Genomic DNA, 21,326 nt, shown 5'->3' on the forward strand with positions numbered 1-21,326 from the left:
GAGATTTCTTCCCATTGGGGAGTTTTGTCTCGCCACTGTTTGAGGGTTTTTCTCTCCTCTGGGGAGTTGTTTACCTCATATGCTATCAGGGGGCTTGTATTTCCCTTTCCACTCCTGTTCTTTACATTCACTGCTATAAAGCACTTTGTGCTGTTTGCTCAAAAAGTGCTATACAAATAAATTTATGATTACTATTATGCTTCTTGGATTCCCTTGCTACATTTGTCGTGAATAGAATGCATTTAAATGACATGGAAACATTGATAATACATATGGTCTTGGTGCCACAGACAAGGACCATGGATTTAGGGTCCTCTATGAATGTCCTCTCTGACTCTTTGTTATACCAGTACCAGACTTGTACAAATAAAAACACGGGTACATACACATTTAAAGACCTCACTCTACTAACTGCCTACAAACTCATTTTTCCCTAAAAACCAGTTTACTCACTGAGACACAATTTAAAATGTGCTCCTATAACACACATAACAACAACAAAGGTTTCTTTTTCGACAGCATTGACATAACCATGTGATATACAATTGTTAAAACAAATTAAGTGATCCCACTACAACCATTTTTTGACCGTTGCAACATCAATACATTTGAGCAGAGTGACTTACAACAATGTTGTCAGAATGTAATCATGCTGTTGCTAATGCAGATGCTGTTTTCCCCATTACACGACTGGAAAAGCCAAAGGTACTGGTAGTGGTACTCCTGGTTTACTGGGATGGGGCTCAACTCCCTGCAGTGTCCGTGCTTATAAATATAACAAAAATATGATTGCGCTAACGCGCACACATAACATGTTCAACTACAGGCTGCTTTTGCCAACCATTTGACAACAAGTTTTCTCTCTGAAAAATGTAGTTAATCTAATCTGATTGTCATAAGGTTCCATGACCATATTGAAGAGTTTACAGTTGGGCCATTTAAACAATTCACCCATCAGCTGCAACTTGGTTTGAGGTTTGAAGTTTTAAGGCGAGATATAATTCATGTCCAGTGAAAAATATTGACCTGCCTGTCAGTCATAATTCTGAGAGCTCGAACTACCAGCAACTGCCATATATGAGCACACAGTCAACCAGGAAGAACCGTTCTTATGTCACCATTTTCAAACTGGAATGTTCATTCAAATAACATTTCTCGGTTGTCCTCTCTAATATAAACCTCAGTTCCTGTTGCCAGCTGGTGGCGCTATGATACTGAGCCTTTATTAGTATGTGGATGTTAATACACTCAACAACAATCATGTGTCAAGTTTTAGCTACATCAGATGATGTACATTGAAAATGATCATACTTCCTGTTGCCAGCAGGTGGCGCTATAACAATGAACCTTTATTGGTATATGGATGAAATTACATTCTAAAATTGACATGTGTGAAATTTCAGCCACATCAGACAATGTAGAATAAACAAAAAACACTTCCAGCATGATAACATGCTGCAGTCCTGTAATGTTTACCCGCACAATGGAGAGCAGAGGTTCATTTCCATAGTTTTTACACGGGGAGGCACAATTTATGCTTGAAAAGTAATTCGGCTATAAATATGCACTCAAAATAAAACCATTGGCTTAAAGAAAGTATTCAACTTTATTGTGGCCGCACCGGGGATGGAACCGCGGACCTTGCATGTCTTAATCCACTGCCTGAACCATTAAAATATACTGCCCTCTTATACACGTACGCCATCTATTGGCCAAAAGTTGTATGTTTCCTTTTATCTTGCTTAAATAATTTCTCTCCGAAGTGTCGGATAATATTGCATTAAACGTCTTGTTAGCCAGCATCATTCTTTTCCATTTCACCGGTAATTATGCTGCCTGAAACGCATTTGTTCAGCCAAATCTAAAGGAGATGCCAAGTCTCTGCCCTCAATCCGGTATTTTCATATTAAGTCAAAAATTCCTAGCGAAATTGTATGTTCTCTTAATTCGTGTTTAATGGCAAGCAAAATAAACTAACATATCTGGCGATTTAACTGAAAGTTTTCTATTCAAGTAAACAAACGTAGCTGACCTGTTTTTTGACTCACACAGACAGTGGACAGGCTGGCTGCTGTTAGCCCATGCTTGTCTTCTCGCAACGACCTGCAAGCGATACCTTTGTTGAACATAACGGTCTCATATTAACACAGAGTTCGACCAGAGCCACCTCAAACGTTAACGTTTCTTTTTGACTTCATGTGTTACTCTTTTAAATATATGATACTCTCCTGCCAGTTAAAGACAGTCATTAAATGTCTTTAATATTTATTTCAGATATTCAATTCATAAAATGAAAATAGATGCAAAGAAACGTCGGGCTGGGTGTTGTCAATACATTTTGTCACGTAGGCTGCAGCTGTAAATCATACATCGTTATGCCTACTGGCTCGCTAGAAAAAAAAAAAAACCTATCGTTGAAAAATCACTTGAAGGAAGATAAAAATAAAAGTCCCACTTTCTGCCAATAAATGGAATCCCCGTATCAGAAATGGGGGGAAGTTACAGCGACGCAGTTAGTCTGTGAGTAGAATAGATTGTGTAGACGACTTCACTGTTTCCACAAAGGAACCAACAGGAATTGGTCAGTGTAATGATATAAATGCTAGCATTCGATTATGGTCAACGGTACCGAAAATGCCCGTTGCACCAGCCATCATAACAAATGTCCCAATATAGGATCGATTTAAACCTCTGTATATTTTTATTTCACGCTGACAGTGCAGGCTATTATGTGTATTCCGACCCAAATTACATTTAATTTGGTTACGGCATTCACTTCAATCGAATGAAGTCAAATAGAAACGGCTCGAATTCCTTAATAAGGCTTCTTGGTTTTCAAGCCAACTTTCCGAACAGCTGTTTTGTACTGAGTCCTTAAAATGCTACAACACGGTTTTTTTTAAACAGAATAACATTGAACGTCATTGCAAGATATATACAATACCAACTTTTGCAAGTAGATGGCAGTCGCGTATTAGAAATGGGAGAGTCATTTGCGACTTGCGTTGAAGTTTTAAGACTGGATATAATGAGTCTCCAGCGAAAATAGTGAACTATTATTGCTTAATGGATGTGATGACACTCCAACAATGAACATATGTGAAAAGTTGTAGCCTCAAAATCAGGCAAGGTAGAATTTAATACCTTTATGAAATTATTTAATACATAATTGTATTAAAACATGAACTGTTTGGGCAGCATTACAAGTTAATTTTAAGGCTGACCATAGCCATACCATTCCAAGATATTAAAAATCAGTTCATAGTTGTGTGTCAGGGCTATAAAATCATGCTGACCACATTTTGTGTGAATGTGATGAACCCCCTAGGAAGAGTATTTCCAAGTTTGGTACGTGAAAAAACACTTAAAAACACACAAAATCCAAAATAGCTCACTTCCTGTTGGGAAAAGTTAAGGGATGCAAATGAGAAATGTGTGTGTCTTGAGGAGACCCTCATGCCTACCAGACGTGGTGCATTTACGTGAAAGTATATGTCCACAATATTAGAAAAAAGCCATAGGGGGCGCTGTGTAGCCACGCCCAGATGAATGTGGATATGGATGTGATTGCACTCCAAAAGTGAATATATTTGTAAAATATCAGCCCGATCAGATGATGTAGAATGGAATTAAGCCCACTTCCTGTTTTTGGGTGTAACGTGTGTATTATACGCCTCGCCATTGCCAAACCGTTTGAGATATCAAAAATCCTTTCGTCATTTAGGGTCAGGACTATTCTAAGATCATGATGACGTCATTTGGTGTGAATATGATGAATACCTTAGCAGGAACGCATACAAACATGATAAAAACCTCACTTCCGTTGCCAGATGGTGGCGCTATAACATTGATTTCTTCTTGGTATTTGGATGTGATTACACTCTAACAGTGAACATATTTGTAAAATATCAGCCAGATCAGACAATGTAGACCATTAATTTATGGCTACTTCCTGTTGGCGCGGCGTGACATGAAAATTTTACGCCTCGCCATGACCATACCCTTTGAGATATCAAAAATATCCTTTGGAATTAGTATCAAGACTATCCTGAGACCACTTTGACCACATTTCGTGTGAATGCAATGAACCCCCTAGGAGGAGTACTTAAAAGTGTAGTACATGTAAAACGCACAAAATTCAAAATGGCTGACTTCCTGTTCACATATTTGATATAATGCGAATGAGAAATGTGTTTGGCAAGAGGAGCCCCACATGCATACCAAATTAGGTGAAGGTAGCTCAAAGTGCCTGTCCACAATAGAAGACAAAGCAATAGGAGGCGCTGTGGAGTCCCTCGGCCACGCCCATGTCTGCGGATATGACAGATCCTGAAATCTGCAACTCCTCATGTGTGTGCAAAATTCTGTGAGTTTTCATTCATGGCAAGCACCTCAAAAATGCAAAATACATTGAAAAAAAAGAGAATAATAATTATAGGGGGCGCTGTCTAGCCACACCCCGATTGATATGTATATATCTGATATTGTACTGCTACAGTGAACATATTTGTGAAATATCAGCCAGATCGGACGATGTCAAAAAAAAAGTCATTTTTTTGCACGCAATATGTGTACTGTACGACTCGCCATTTCCATACCGTTTGAGATATCAAAAATCCCTTCACAATTTAGCGTAAGGACTATCTTAAGATCATGCTGACCACATTTGGTGTGAATGTGCTGAATGCCCTAGCAGGAATGCATACAAATATGTTAAAGACCTCACTTCCTATTGCCAGATGGTGGCGCTATAACATTGACTTGTTCTTGGGATATGGATGTGATTATACTCCAACAATAAACAAATTTCTAAAATATCAGCCAGATCAGACAATGTAGACCATGAAATTATGGCCACTTCCTGTTGGCGCGGCGTGACATAAAAATTGTACTCCTCCCCATGACCGTCCCGTTTGAGCTATCAAAAATATCCTGGCAATTTAGCATCATGAGTATCCTGAGACCATTCTGACCACAGGTGGAGTGAATTCGATGAACCCCCTAGGAGGAGTACTTAAAAGTGTAGTACGTGTAAAACTCAGAAAATCCAAAATGGCTGACTTCCTGTTTGGATATTTGATTAGATCCGAATGAGAAATGTGTTTGGACCGAGGAGCGCTATAAGGCCACCCAATTAGGTGAAGGTAGCTTAAAGTGCCTGCCCACAATAGAAGACAATGCGATAGGGGGCGCTGTGGAGTCCCTCGGCCACGCCCAGGTCTGAGCATCTAATCGATCCTGAAGGTCCTCATTTCTGATGTGTGTGCAAAATTCCCAGACTTTTTATGCATGGCAAGCACCTCAAAAAAGCCCATTTGCATATAGAAAAAAGAATAATAATAATAATAATAATAAATATAGCTGCAAGCAGCAATGAACGGGCCCAAGCACCATGGGCGCAACCGCCTTGGTGGCATAGTTGTGCCAATGACATGTTTCACAATATGTACACACTTTGGAAATAATCACCTTCCAGGACAACGTATAGTGTGCACAGGAATTCCCCTTTGATCAATGAAGATGTTGCTGCTGCTATTGGAATGCATCAATGATATAAGCCTCACTTCCTATAGCCAGATGGTGGCGCTATAATATTGAGCCGTGTATGGTTCATGGATTTGATTACACTCCAATAATTAACATATTTGTACATTTTCAGCCAAATTGAAAGATGTCAAGTAAAATTTAAGCCACTTCCTGTTGCCAGATGGTGGCGCTATAATATTTAGCCGTGTATGGTTTATGGATTTGATTACACTCCAATAATTAACATATTTGTACATTTTCAGCCAAATTGGAAGATGTCAAGTAAAATTAAAACCACTTCCTGTTCCCAGATGGTGGCGCTATGCCATTGAGCCTTTCTTGGTATATGGATGAGATTACACTCCAAAAATGAACATTTCTGCCACATCAGACAATGTAGAATGAAACAAAAATTACTTCTTGCTTGCACAGTGTAATAATATGCTCCAGTCCTGTATGGAGAGCAGAGATGAATTAATTTCAATAGATTTTACAGCGGGAGGCACAATTTACGCTTGAGAAGTCATTCGGTTATAAATATGCACTCAAAATAAAACCATTGGCGTAAAGAAACTATTCAACTTTATTGTGGCCGCACCGGGGATGGAACCGCGGACCTTGCATGTCTTAATCCACTGTCTGAACCATTAAGCTATACTGCCCTCTTATACACGTACGCCATCTATTGGCCAAAAGTTGTATGTTTCCTTTAATCCTGGTTAAATAATTTCTCTCCGAAGTGTCGGATAATATTGCATTAAACGTCGAGTTAGCCAGCATCATTCTTTTCCATTTCACCGGTAATTATGCTGCCTGAAATGCATTTGTTCAGCCAAATCTAAAGGAGATGCCAAGTCTCTGCCCTCAATCCAGTATTTTCATATTAAGTCAAAAATTCCTAGCGAAATTGTATGTTCTCTTAATTCGTGTTTAATGACAAGCAAAATAAACTTACATATCTGGCGATTTAACTGAAAGTTTTCTATTCATGTAAACAAACGTAGCTGACCTGTTTTTTGACTCACATAGACAGTGGACAGGCTGGCTGCTGTTAGCCAATGCGCGTCATCTCGCAACGACCTGCATGCCATACCTTTGTTGAACATAACGGTCTCATGTTAACACAGAGTTCGACCAGAGCCATCTCAAACGTTAACGTTTCTTTTTGACTTTTGACTCTTTTAAATACATGCTACTCTCCTGCCAGTTAAAGACAGTCATTAAATGTCTTTAATATTTATTTCAGATATTCTATTCAAAAATGAAAATAGATGCAAAGAAACGTCGGGCTGGGTGTTGTCAATACATTTTGTCACGTAGGCTGCAGCTGTAAATCATACATCGTTATGCCTACTGGCTTGCTAGAAAAAAAAAAAAAAACCTATCGTTGAAAAATCACTTGAAGGAAGAAAAATATAAAAGTTCCACTTTCTGCCAATAAATGGAATCCCCGGATCAGAAATGGGGGGAAGTTACAGCGACGCAGTTAGTCTGTGAGTAGAATAGATTGTGTAGACAACTTCACTGTTTCCACAAATGAACCAAAAATGTGCTTTTTAACAGGACTTGGTCAGTGTAATGATATAAATGCTAGCATTCGATTATGGTCAACGGTACCGAAAACGCCCGTTGCACCAGCCATCATAACAAATGTCCCAATATAGGATCGATTTAAACCTCTATATATTTTTATTTCACGTTGACAGTGTAGGCTATTATGTGTATTCCGACGCGAATTCCATTGCATTGGGTTACGGCATTCACTTCAATCGAATGAAGTCAAATAGAAACGGCTCGAATTCCTTAATAAGGCTTCTTGGTTTTCAAGCTAACTTTCCGAACAGCTGTTTTGTGTTGAGTCCTTAAAATGCTACACTACGTTTTTTTTTAAACCAAATAACATTGAACGTCAATGCAAGATATGCATTATATGTGTTAATCTTTTAAATATATGATACTTTCCTGCCAGTTAAAGCCTGTCTTTAAGTCTTTAAATGTCTTTAATATTTATTTTAGTTATTCAATTCATATAATGAAAATAGATGCAAAGAAACGTCGGGCTGGGTGTTGTCAATACATTTTGTCACGTAGGGTGCAGCTGTAAATCATACATCGGTCTGCCTATTGGTTCGCTAGAAAAAAACAAAAACCTATCGTTGAAAAAATCACTTGAATGAAGAAAAAAATCAAAGTACCACTTTTTGCAGATAAATGGAATCCCCGTATCAGAAATGGGGGGGAGTTACAGCGACGCAGTTAGTCTGTGAGTAGAATAGATTGTGTAGACAAATTCACTGTTTCCACAAATGAACCAAAAATGTGCTTTTTAACAGGAATTGGTCAGTGTAATGATATAAATGCTAGCATTCGATTATGGTCAACGGTACCGAAAATGCCCGTTGCCCCAGCCATCATAACAGATGTCCTAATATAGGATCGATTTAAACATCTATATATTTTTATTTCACGTTGACAGTGTAGGCTATTATGTGTATTCCGACGCGAATTACATTTAATTGGGTTACGGCATTCACTTCAATCGAATGAAGTCAAATAGAAACGGCTCGAATTCCTTTATAAGGGTTCTTGGTTTTCAAGCCAACTTTCCGAACAGCTGTTTTGTGTTGAGTCCTTAAAATGCTACACTACGTTTTTTTTTAAACCAAATAACATTGAACGTCAATGCAAGATATGCATTATATGTGTTAATCTTTTAAATATATGATACTTTCCTGCCAGTTAAAGCCTGTCTTTAAGTCTTTAAATGTCTTTAATATTTATTTTAGTTATTCAATTCATATAATGAAAATAGATGCAAAGAAACGTCGGGCTGGGTGTTGTCAATACATTTTGTCACGTAGGGTGCAGCTGTAAATCATACATCGGTCTGCCTATTGGTTCGCTAGAAAAAAACAAAAACCTATCGTTGAAAAATCACTTGAATGAAGAAAAAAATCAAAGTACCACTTTTTGCAGATAAATGGAATCCCCGTATCAGAAATAGGGGGGAGTTACAGCGACGCAGTTAGTCTGTGAGTAGAATAGATTGTGTAGACAAATTCACTGTTTCCACAAATGAACCAAAAATGTGCTTTTTAACAGGAATTGGTCAGTGTAATGATATAAATGCTAGCATTCGATTATGGTCAACGGTACCGAAAATGCCCGTTGCCCCAGCCATCATAACAGATGTCCTAATATAGGATCGATTTAAACATCTATATATTTTTATTTCACGTTGACAGTGTAGGCTATTATGTGTATTCCGACGCGAATTACATTTAATTGGGTTACGGCATTCACTTCAATCGAATGAAGTCAAATAGAAACGGCTCGAATTCCTTTATAAGGGTTCTTGGTTTTCTAGCCAACTTTCCGAACAGCTGTTTTGTGTTGAGTCCTTAAAATGCTACACTACGTTTTTTTTTAAACCAAATAACATTGAACGTCAATGCAAGATATGCATTATATGTGTTAATCTTTTAAATATATAATTCTTTCCTGCCAGTAAAAGCCTGTCTTTTATTTTAGTTATTCAATCCATATAATTAAGGTAGATGAGAAAAAACGTTGCTGTGGGCTGGGTGATGTCAGTACATTTTGTCACGTAGGCTGCCGCTGTTACTCATACATCGTTATGGTTACTGGCTCGCAAAAAGAAACAATCACTTTATCCAAGAAAAAGAGAAACAATACCAACCTTTGCCAGTAGATGGCAGTCGCGTATTAGAAATGGGAGAGTCAGTTGCGACTTGCGTTGAAGTTTTAAGACTGGATATAATGGGTCTCCAGCGAAAATAGTGAACTATTATTGCTTAATGCATGTGATGACACTCCAACAATGAACATATGTGAAAAGTTGTAGCCTCAAAATCAGGCAATGTAGAATTCAATACCTTTTTGAAATGATTTAATACATAATTTTCCTGTTTGGGCAGCATTACAAGTTAATTTTAAGGCTGACCATAGCCATACCATTCCAAGATATTAAAAATCAGTTCATAGTTGTGTGTCAGGGCTATAATATCATGCTGACCACATTTTGTGTGAATGTGATGAACCCCCTAGGAAGAGTATTTCAAAGTTTGGTATGTGAAAAAACACTTAAAAACACACAAAATCCAAAATAGCTCACTTCCTGTTGGGAAAAGTTAAGGGATGCAAATGAGAAATGTGTCTGTCTTGAGGAGACCCTTATGCCAACCAGACATGGTGCATTTACGTGAAAGTATATGTCCACAATATTAGAAAAAAGCCATAGGGGGCGCTGTGTAGCCACGCCCAGATGAATGTGGATATGGATGTGATTGCACTCCAAAAGTGAATATATTTGTAAAATATCAGCCCGATCAGATGATGTAGAACGGAATTAAGCCCACTTCCTGTTTTTGGGTGTAACGTGTGTATTATACGCCTCGCCATTGCCAAACCGTTTGAGATATCAAAAATCCTTTCGTCATGTAGGGTCAGGACTATTCTCAGATCGTGATGACTACATTTGGTGTGAATGTGATGAATACTCTAGCAGGAACGCATACAAACATGATAAAAACCACACTTCCGTTGCCAGATGGTGGCGCTATAACATTGATTTCTTCTTGGTATATGGATGTGATTACACTCTAACAGTGAACATATTTGTAAAATATCAGCCAGATCAGACAATGTAGACCATGAATTTATGGCTACTTCCTGTTGGCGCGGCGTGACATGAAAATTTTACGCCTCGCCATGACCATACCGTTTGAGATATCAAAATTATCCTTTGGAATTAGTATCATGACTATCCTGAGACCACTTTGACCACATTTCGTGTGAATGCAATGAACCCCCTAGGAGGAGTACTTAAAAGTGTAGTACGTGTAAAATGCACAAAATTCAAAATGGCTGACTTCCTGTTCACATATTTTATTCGATGCGAATGAGAAATGTGTTTGTCCAGAGGAGGCCCACATGCATACCAAATTAGGTGAAGGTAGCTCAAAGTGCCTGTCCACAATAAAAGACAAAGCATTAGGGGGCGCTGTGGTGTCCCTCGGCCACACCCAGGTCTGAGCATCTGATACATCCTGACAGCCAACACTTCTCATGTGTGTGCAAAATTCTGTGAGTTTTTATCCATGGCAAGCACCTCAAAAATGCAAAATACATTGAAAAAAAAGAGAATAATAATTATAGGGGGCGCTGTCTAGCCACGCCCCGAATGATATGTATATATTTAATATTGTACTCCAACAGTGAACATATTTGTAAAATATCAGCCAGATCGGACGATGTCAAAAAAAAAGTCATTTTTTTGCACGCAATATGTGTACTGTACGACTCGCCATATCCATACCGTTTGAGATATCAAAAATCCCTTCACAGCTTATGGTCATGACTATCCTAAGATCATGCGGACCACATTTCGTGTGAATGTGATGAATGCCCTAGCAGGAAGGCATACAAATATGATAAAGACCTCACTTCCTGTTGCCAGATGGTGGCGCTATAACATTGACCCGTTCTTGGGATATGGATGTGATTATACTCCAACAATAAACGTATTTCTAAAATATCAGCCAGATCAGACGATGTAAACTATGAAATTACGGCCACTTCCTGTTGGCGTGGCGTGACATAAAAATTCTACGCCTCCCCAGGACCGTCCCGTTTGAGCTATCAAAAATATCCTGGCAATTTAGCATCATGAATATCCTGAGACCATTCTGACCACAGGTGGTGTGAATGTGATGAACCCCCTAGGAGGAGTACTTAAAAGTGCAGTACGTGTAAAACGCACAAAATCCAAAATGGCTGACTTCCTGTTTGTATATTTGATTAGATGCGAATGAGAAATGTGTTTGGACCGAGGAGTGCTATATGCGTACTAAATTTTGTGAAGGTAGCTCAAAGTGCCTGCCCACAATAGATGACAATGCGATAGGGGGCGCTGTGGAGTCCCTCAGCCACGCCCAGGTCTGAGCATCTGACCCAACCTGACAGCCACCACTTCTGATGTGTGTGCAAAATTCTGTGAGTTTTCATCCATGGCAAGCACCTCAAAAATGCACAAAACATTGAAAAAAAAAGAATAATAATAATAATAATAATAATAATAATAATCCTTCCAATAACAATAGGGTCCTTCGCACCCTACGGTGCTTGGGCCCTAATAATCCTTCCAATAACAATAGGGTCCTTCGCACCCTACGGTGCTTGGGCCCTAATAATAATAATCTTTACAATAACAATAGGGTCCTTCGCACCCTACGGTGCTTGGGCCCTAATAATAATAATAATAATAATCTTTACAATAACAATTGGGTCCTTCGCACCCTACGGTGCTTGGGCCCTAATAATAATAATAATAATAATAATAATAATAATCCTTCCAATAACAATAGGGTCCTTCGCACCCTACGGTGCTTGGGCCCTAATAATAATAATAATAATCCTTCCAATAACAATAGGGTCCTTCGCACCCTACGGTGCTTGGGCCCTAAATATAGCTGCAAGCAGCAATGAACGGGCCCAAGCACCATGGGCGCAACCGCCTTGGTGGCATAGTTGTGCCAATGACATGTTTCACAATATGTACACACTTTGGAAATAATCACCTTCCTGGACAACGTATAGTGTGCACAGGAATTCCCCTTTGATCAATGAAGATGTTTCTGCTGCTATTGGAATGCATCAATGATATAAGCCTCACTTCCTATTGCCAGATGGTGGCACTATAATATTGAGCCATGTATGGTTTATGGATTTGATTTCACTCTAATAATTAACATATTTGTACATTTTCAGCCAAATTGGAAGATGTCAAGTAAAATTTAAGCCACTTCCTGTTGCCAGATGGTGGCGGTATAATATTGAGCCGTGTATGGTTCATGGATTTGATTACACTCCAATAATTAACATATTTGTACATTTTCAGCCAAATTGGAAGATGTCAAGTAAAATTAAAGCCACTTCCTGTTGCCAGATGGTGGCGCTATGCCATTGAGCCTTTCTTGGTATATGGATGAGATTTCACTCCAAAAATGAACATGTGTGAAGTTTCTGCCACATCAGACAATGTAGAATGAAACAAAAATTACTTCTTGCTTGCACAGTGTAATAATATGCTCCAGTTCTGTATGGAGAGCAGAGATTAATTAATTTCAATAGATTTTACAGCGGGAGGCACAATTTACGCTTGAGAAGTCATTCGGTTATAAATATGCACTCAAAATAAAACCATTGGCGTAAAGAAACTATTCAACTTTATTGTGGCCACACCGGGGATGGAACCACGGACCTTGCATGTCTTAATCCACTGTCTGAACCATTAAGCTATACTGCCCTCTTATACACGGGCGCCATCTATTGGCCAAAAGTTGTATGTTTCCTTTTATCTTGGTTAAATAATTTCTCTCCGAAGTGTCGGATAATATTGCATTAAACGTCTAGTTAGCCAGCATCATTCTTTTCCATTTCACCGGTAATTATGCTGCCTGAAACGCATTTGTTCAGCCAAATCTAAAGGAGATGCCAAGTCTCTGCCCTCAATCCGGTATTTTCATATTAAGTCAAAAATTCCTAGCGAAATTGTATGTTCTCTTAATTCGTGTTTAATGACAAGCATAATAAACTAACATATCTGGCGATTTAACTGAAAGTTTTCTATTCATGTAAACAAACGTAGCTGACCTGTTTTTTGACTCACACAGACAGTGGACAGGCTGGCTGCTGTTAGCCAATGCGCGTCATCTCGCAACGACCTGCATGCCATACCTTTGTTGAACATAACGGAGTTCGACCAGAGCCATCTCAAACGTTAACGTTTCTTTTTGACTTTTGACTCTATTAAATATATGCTACTCTCCTGCCAGTTAAAGACAGTCATTAAATGTCTTTAATATTTATTTCAGATATTCTATTCATATAATGAAAATAGATGCAAAGAAACGTCGGGCTGGGTGTTGTCAATACATTTTGTCACGTAGGCTGCAGCTGTAAATCATACATCGTTATGCCTACTGCTGCTAGAAAAAAAACAAAAACCTATCGTTGAAAAATCAGTTGAAGGAAGAAAAAAATAAAAGTTCCACTTTCTGCCAATAAATGGAATCCCCGTATCAGAAATGGGGGGAAGTTACAGCGACGCAGTTAGTCTGTGAGTAGAATAGATTGTGTAGACAACTTCACTGTTTCCACAAAGGAACCAAAAATGTGCTTTTTAACAGGACTTGGTCAGTGTAATGATATAAATGCTAGCCTTCGATTATGGTCAACGGTACCGAAAATGCCCGTTGCACCAGCCATCATAACAAATGTCCCAATATAGGATCGATTTAAACCTCTATATATTTTTATTTCACGTTGACAGTGTAGGCAATTATGTGTATTCCGACGCGAATTACATTTAATTGGGTTACGGCATTCACTTCAATCGAATGAAGTCAAATAGAAACGGCTCGAATTCCTTAATAAGGCTTCTTGATTTTCAAGCTAACTTTCCGATCAGCTGTTTTGTATTGAGTCCTTAAAATGCGACAACACGGTTTTTTTAAACCAAATAACACTGAACGTCATTGCAAGATATATACAATACCAACTTTTGCCAGTAGATGGCAGTCGCGTATTAGAAATGGGAGAGTCATTTGCGACTTGCGTTGAAGTTTTAAGACTGGATATAATGAGTCTCCAGCGAAAATAGTGAACTATTATTGCTTAATGGATGTGATGACACTCCAACAATGAACATATGTGAAAAGTTGTTGCCTCAAAATCCGGCAATGTAGAATTTAATACCTTTTTGAAATTATTTAATATATAATTTTCCTATTTGGGCAGCATTACAAGTTAATTTTAAGGCTGACCATAGCCATACCATTCCAAGATATTAAAAATCAGTTCATAGTTGTGTGTCAGGGCTATAATATCATGCTGACCACATTTTGTGTGAATGTGATGAACCCCCTAGGAAGAGTATTTCAAAGTTTGGTACATGAAAAAAAACACTTTAAAACACACAAAATCCAAAATAGCTCACTTCCTGTTGGGAAAAGTTAAGGGATGCAAATGAGAAATGTGTGTGTCTTGAGGAGACCCTTATGCCTACCAGACGTGGTGCATTTAAGTGAAAGTATGTGTCCACAATATTAGAAAAAAGCCATAGGGGGCGCTGTGTAGCCACGCCCAGATGAATGTGGATATGGATGTGATTGCACTCCAAAAGTGAATATATTTGCAAAATATCAGCCCGATCAGATGATGTAGAACGGAATTAAACCCACTTCCTGTTTTTGGGTCTAACTTGTGTATTATACGCCTCGCCATTGCCAAACCGTTTGAGATATCAAAAATCCTTTTGTCATTTAGGGTCAGGACTATTCTAAGATCATGCTGACTACATTTGGTGTGAATGTGATGAATACCCTAGCAGGAACGAATACAAACATGATAAAAACCTCACTTCCTGTTGCCAGATGGTGGCGCTATAACATTGACTTCTTCTTGGTATATGGATGTGATTACACTCTAACAGTGAACATATTTGTAAAATATCAGCCAGATCAGACAATGTAGACCATGAATTTATGGCAACTTCCTGTTGGCGCGGCGTGACATGAAAATTGTACGCCTCGCCATGACCATACCGTTTGAGATATCAAAAATATCCTTTGGAATTAGTATCATGACTATCCTGAGACCGCTTTCACCACATTTCGTGTGAATGCAATGAACCCCCTCGGAGGAGTACTTAAAAGTGTAGTACGTGTAAAATGCACAAAATTCAAAATGGCTGACTTCCTGTTCACATATTTGATTGGATGCGAAAGAGAAATGTGTTTGTCCAGAGGAGCCCCACATGCATACCAAATTAGGTGAAGGTTGCTCTAAGTGCCTGTCCACAATAGAAGAAAAAGCATTAGGGGGCGCTGTGGAGTCCCTCGGCCACGCCCAGGTCTGAGCATCTGATACTTTCTGACAGCCAACACTTCTCATGTGTGTGCAAAATTCTGTGCATTTTCATCCATGGCAAGCACCTCAAAAATGCAAAATACATTGAAAAAAAAGAGAATAATAATTATAGGGGGCGCTGTCTAGCCACGCCCCGATTGATATGTATATATTCCATATTGTACTCCAACAGTGAACATATTTGTAAAATATCAGCCAGATCGGACGATGTCAAAAAAAAAGTCATTTTTTTGCACGCAATATGTGTACTGTACGACTCGCCATTTCCATACCGTTTGAGATATCAAAAATCCCTTCACAGCTTATGGTCCTGACTATCCTAAGATCATGCTGACCACATTTCGTGTGAATGTGATGAAAGCCCTAGCAGGAAGGCATACAAATATGATAAAGACCTCACTTCCTGTTGCCAGATGGTGGCGCTATAACATTGACCCGTTCTTGGGATATGGATGTGATTATACTCCAACAATAAACGTATTTCTAAAATATCAGCCAGATCAGACGATGTAGACCATGAAATTACGGCCACTTCCTGTTGGCGTGGCGTGACATAAAAATTATACGCCTCCCCAGGACCGTCCCGTTTGAGCTATCAAAAATATCCTGGCAATTTAGCATCATGAATATCCTGAGACCATTCTGACCACAGGTGGTGTGAATGTGATGAACCCCCTAGGAGGAGTACTTAAAAGTGCAGTACGTGTAAAACGCACAAAATCCAAAATGGCTGACTTCCTGTTTGTATATTTGATTAGATGCGAATGAGAAATGTGTTTGGACCGAGGAGTGCTATAAGCGTACTAAATTTTGTGATGGTAGCTCAAAGTGCCTGCCCACAATAGATGACAATGCGATAGGGGGCGCTGTGGAGTCTCTCGGCCACGCCCAGGTCTGAGCATCTAATCGATCCTGAAGGTCCTCATTTCTGATGTGTGTGCAAAATTCCCAGACTTTTTATGCATGGCAAGCACCTCAAAAAGGCCCATTTGCATATAGAAAAAAGAATAATAATAATAAATATAGCTGCAAGCAGCAATGAACGGGCCCAAGCACCATGGGCGCAACCGCCTTGGTGGCATAGTTGTGCCAATGACATGTTTCACAACATCTACACACTTTGGAAATAATCACCTTCCTGGACAACGTATAGTGTGCACAGGAATTCCCCTTTGAGCAATGAGGATGTTGGTGCTGCTATTGGAATGCATCAATGATATAAGCCTCACTTCCTGTTGCCAGATGGTGGCGCTATAATATTGAACCATGTATGGTTTTTGAATTTGATTACACTCCAATAATAAACCTTTTTCTAAATTCTAAGCCACATCGGAAGATGTTGAGTGAAATTAAGGCCACTTCCTTTTGCCAGATGGTGGAGCTATGCCATTGAGCCTTTATTGGTATATGGATGAGATTACACTCCAAAAATGAACATGTGTGAAGTTTTAGCCACATCAGACAATGTAGAATGAAACAAAAATCACTTCTTGCTTGCACATTGTGATAACATGCTCCAGTCCTGTATGGAGAGCAGAGATGAATTCATTTCCATAGATTTTACAGCGGGAGGCACAATTTATGCTTGAGAAGTCATTCGGTTATAAATATGCACTCAAAATGAAACCATTGGCTTAAAGAAACTATTCAACTTTATTGTGGCCGCACCAGGGATGGAACCGCGGACCTTGCATGTCTTAATCCACTGCCTGAACCGTAAAACTATACTGCCCTCTTATACACGGCCGCCATCTATTGGCCAAAAGTTGTATGTTTCCTTTTATCTTGGTTAAATAATTTCTCTCCGAAGTGTCGGATAATATTGCATTAAACGTCTCGTTAGCCAGCATCATTCTTTTCCATTTCACTGGTAATTATGCTGCCTGAAACGCATTTGTTCAGCCAAATCTAAAGGAGATGCCAAGTCTCTGCCCTCAATCCGTTATTTTCATATTAAGTCACAAATTCCTAGCGAAATTGTATGTTCTCTTAATTCGTGTTTAATGACAAGCAAAATAAACTAACATAGCTGGCGATTTAACTGAAAGTTTTCTATTCATGTAAACCAACGTAGCGGACCTGTTTTTTGACTCACACAGACAAGTGGACAGGCTGGCTCCTGTTAGCCAATATCTGTCATCTCGCAACGACCTGCAAGCCATACCTTTGTTGAACATAACGGTTTCATCTTAACACAGTGTTCGAGCACCACCTCGAATGCTAACCTTTTTCTTTTTACTTCATGTGTTACTCTTTTAAATATATGATACTCTCCTGCCATTTAAAGACAGTCATTAAATTTTTTTAATATTTATTTTAGATATTCAATTCATATAATGAAAATAGATGCAAAGAAACGTCGGGCTGGGTGTTGTCAATACATTTTGTCACGTAGGCTGCAGCTGTTAATCATACATCGTTATGCCTACTGGCTCGCTAGAAAAAAACAAAAACCTATCCCCGTATCAGAAATGGGGGGAAGTTACAGCGACGCAGTTAGTCTGTGAGTAGAATAGGTTATGTAGACAACTTCACTGTTTCCACAAAGGAACCAAAAATGTGCTTTTTAACAGGACTTGGTCAGTGTAATGATATAAATGCTAGCATTCGATTATGGTCAACGGTACCGAAAATGCCCGTTGCACCAGCCATCATAACAAATGTCCTAATATAGGATCGATTTAAACATCTATATATTTTTATTTCACGTTGACAGTGTAGGCGATTGTGTGTATTCCGACGCGAATTACATTTAATTGGGTTACGGCATTCACTTCAATCGAATGAAGTCAAATAGAAACGGCTCGAATTCCTTAATAAGGCTTCTTGGTTTTCAACCCAACTTTCCGAACAGCTGTTTTGTGTTGAGTCCTTAAAATGCTACAATACGTTTTTTTTTAAACCAAATAACATTGAACGTCAATGCAAGATCTGCATTATATGTGTTAATCTTTTAAATATATGATACTTTCCTGCCAGTAAAAGCCTGTCCTTTATTTTAGTTATTCAATCCATAAAATTAAGGTCGATGAAAAAAACGTTGCTGTGGGCTGGGTGTTGTCAGTACATTTTGTCACGTAGGCTGCCGCTGTTACTCATACATCGTTATGGTTACTGGCTCGCAAAAAGAAACAAAACTTGTCATTGAGAAATTACTTTATCCAAGAAAATTAGAAAGAATACTAACCTTTGCCAGTAGATGGCAGTCGCGTATTAGAAATGGGAGAGTCAGTTGCGACTTGCGTTGAAGTTTTAAGACTGGATATAATGAGTCTCCAGCGAAAATAGTGAACTATTATTGCTTAATGGATGTGATGACACTCCAACAATGAACATATGTGAAAAGTTGTAGCCTCAAAATCAGGCAATACCTTTTTGAAATTATTTAATACATAATTGTATTAAAACATGAACTGTTTGGGCAGCATTACAAGTTAATTTTAAGGCTGACCATAGCCATACCATTCCAAGATATTAAAAATCAGTTCATAGTTGTGTGTCAGGGCTATAATATCATGCTGACCACATTTTGTGTGAATGTGATGAACCCCCTTGGAAGAGTATTTCAAAGTTTGGTACGTGAAAAAACACTTAAAAACACACAAAATCCAAAATAGCTCACTTCCTGTTGGGAAAAGTTAAGGGATGCAAATGAGAAATGTGTGTGTCTTGAGGAGACCCTTATGCCTACCAGACGTGGTGCATTTACGTGAAAGTATATGTCCACAATATTAGAAAAAAGCCATAGGGGGCGCTGTGTAGCCACGCCCAGATGAATGTGGATATGGATGTGATTGCACTCCAAAAGTGAATATATTTGTAAAATATCAGCCCGATCAGATGATGTAGAACGGAATTAAGCCCACTTCCTGTTTTTGGGCGTAACGTGTGTATTATACGCCTCGCCATTGCCAAACCGTTTGAGATATCAAAAATCCTTTCGTCATTTAGGGTCAGGACTATTCTAAGATCATGATGACTACATTTGGTGTGAATGTGATGAATACCTTAGCAGGAACGCATACAAACATGATAAAAACCTCACGTCCGTTGCCAGATGGTGGCGCTATAACATTGATTTCTTCTTGGTATTTGGATGTGATTACACTCTAACAGTGAACATATTTGTAAAATATCAGCCAGATCAGACAATGTAGACCTTGAATTTATGGCAACTTCCTGTTGGCGCGGCGTGACATGAAAATTGTACGCCTCGCCATGACCATACCGTTTGAGATATCAAAAATATCCTTTGGAATTAGTATCATGACTATCCGGAGACCACTTTGACCGCATTTCGTGTGAATGCAATGAACCCCCTAGGAGGAGTACTTAAAAGTGTAGTACGTGTAAAATGCACAAAATTCAAAATGGCTGACTTCCTGTTTACATATTTGATTCGATGCGAATGAGAAATGTGTTTGTCCAGAGGAGCCCCACATGCATACCAAATTAGGTGAAGGTAGCTCAAAGTGCCTGTCCACAATAGAAGACAAAGCATTAGGGGGCGCTGTGGAGTCCCTTGGCCACGCCCAGGTCTGAGCATCTGATACATCCTGACAGCCAACACTTCTCATGTGTGTGCAAAATTCTGTGAGTTTCCATCCATGGCAAGAACCTCAAAAATGCAAAATACATTGAAAAAAAAAAGAATAATAATTATAGGGGGCGCTGTCTAGCCACGCCCCGATTGATATGTATATATCTGATATTGTACTGCTACAGTGAACATATTTGTAAAATATCAGCCAGATCGGACGATGTCGAAAAAAAAGTCATTTTTTTGCACGCAATATGTGTACTGTACGACTCGCCATTTCCATACCGTTTGAGATATCAAAAATCCCTTCACAACTTAGCGTAAGGACTATCTTAAGATCATGCTGACCGCATTTGGTGTGAATGCAATGAACCCCCTAGGAGGAATGCATACAAATATGTTAAAGACCTCACTTCCTGTTGCCAGATGGTGGCGCTATAACATTGACCTGTTCTTGGGATATGGATGTGATTACACTCCAACAATAAACAAATTTCTAAAATATCAGCCAGATCAGACGATGTCGACCATGAAATTATGGCCACTTCCTGTTGGCGCGGCGTGACATAAAAATTGTACTCCTCCCCATGACCGTCCCGTTTGAACTATCAAAAATATCCTGGCAATTTAGCATCATGACTATCCTGAGACCATTCTGACCACCGTTGGTGTGAATGCGATGAACCCCCTAGGAGGAGTACTTAAAAGTGTAGTACGTGTAAAACTCAGAAAATCCAAAATGGCTGACTTCCTGTTTGGATATTTGATTAGATCCGAATGAGAAATGTGTTTGGACCGAGGAGCGCTATATGGCCACCAAATTAGGTGCAGGTAGCTCAAAGTGCCTGCCCACAATAGAAGACAATGCGATAGGGGGCGCTGTGGAGTCCCTCGGCCACGCCCAGGTCTGAGCATCTAAGCGATCCTGAAGGTCCTCATTTCTGATGTGTGTGCAAAATTCCCAGACTTTTTATGCATGACAAGCACCTCAAAAAGGCCCATTTGCATATAGAAAAAAGAATAATAATAATAAATATAGCTGCAAGCAGCAATGAACGGGCCCAAGCACCATGGGCGCAACCGCCTTGGTGGCATAGTTGTGCCAATGACATGTTTAACAATATGTACGCACTTTGGAAATAATCACTTTCCTTGGCAACGTATAGTGTGCACAGGAATTCCCCTTTGATCAATGAAGATGTTGGTGTTGCTATTGGAATGCATCAATGATATAACACTCACTTCCTGTTTCCAGATGGTGGCGCTATAATATTGAGCCGTGTATGGTTTTTGAATTTGATTACAATCC

The sequence above is a fragment of the Conger conger genome, chromosome 9 (assembly GCF_963514075.1).
Source record: "Conger conger chromosome 9, fConCon1.1, whole genome shotgun sequence".
NCBI lineage: Eukaryota > Metazoa > Chordata > Actinopteri > Anguilliformes > Congridae > Conger > Conger conger.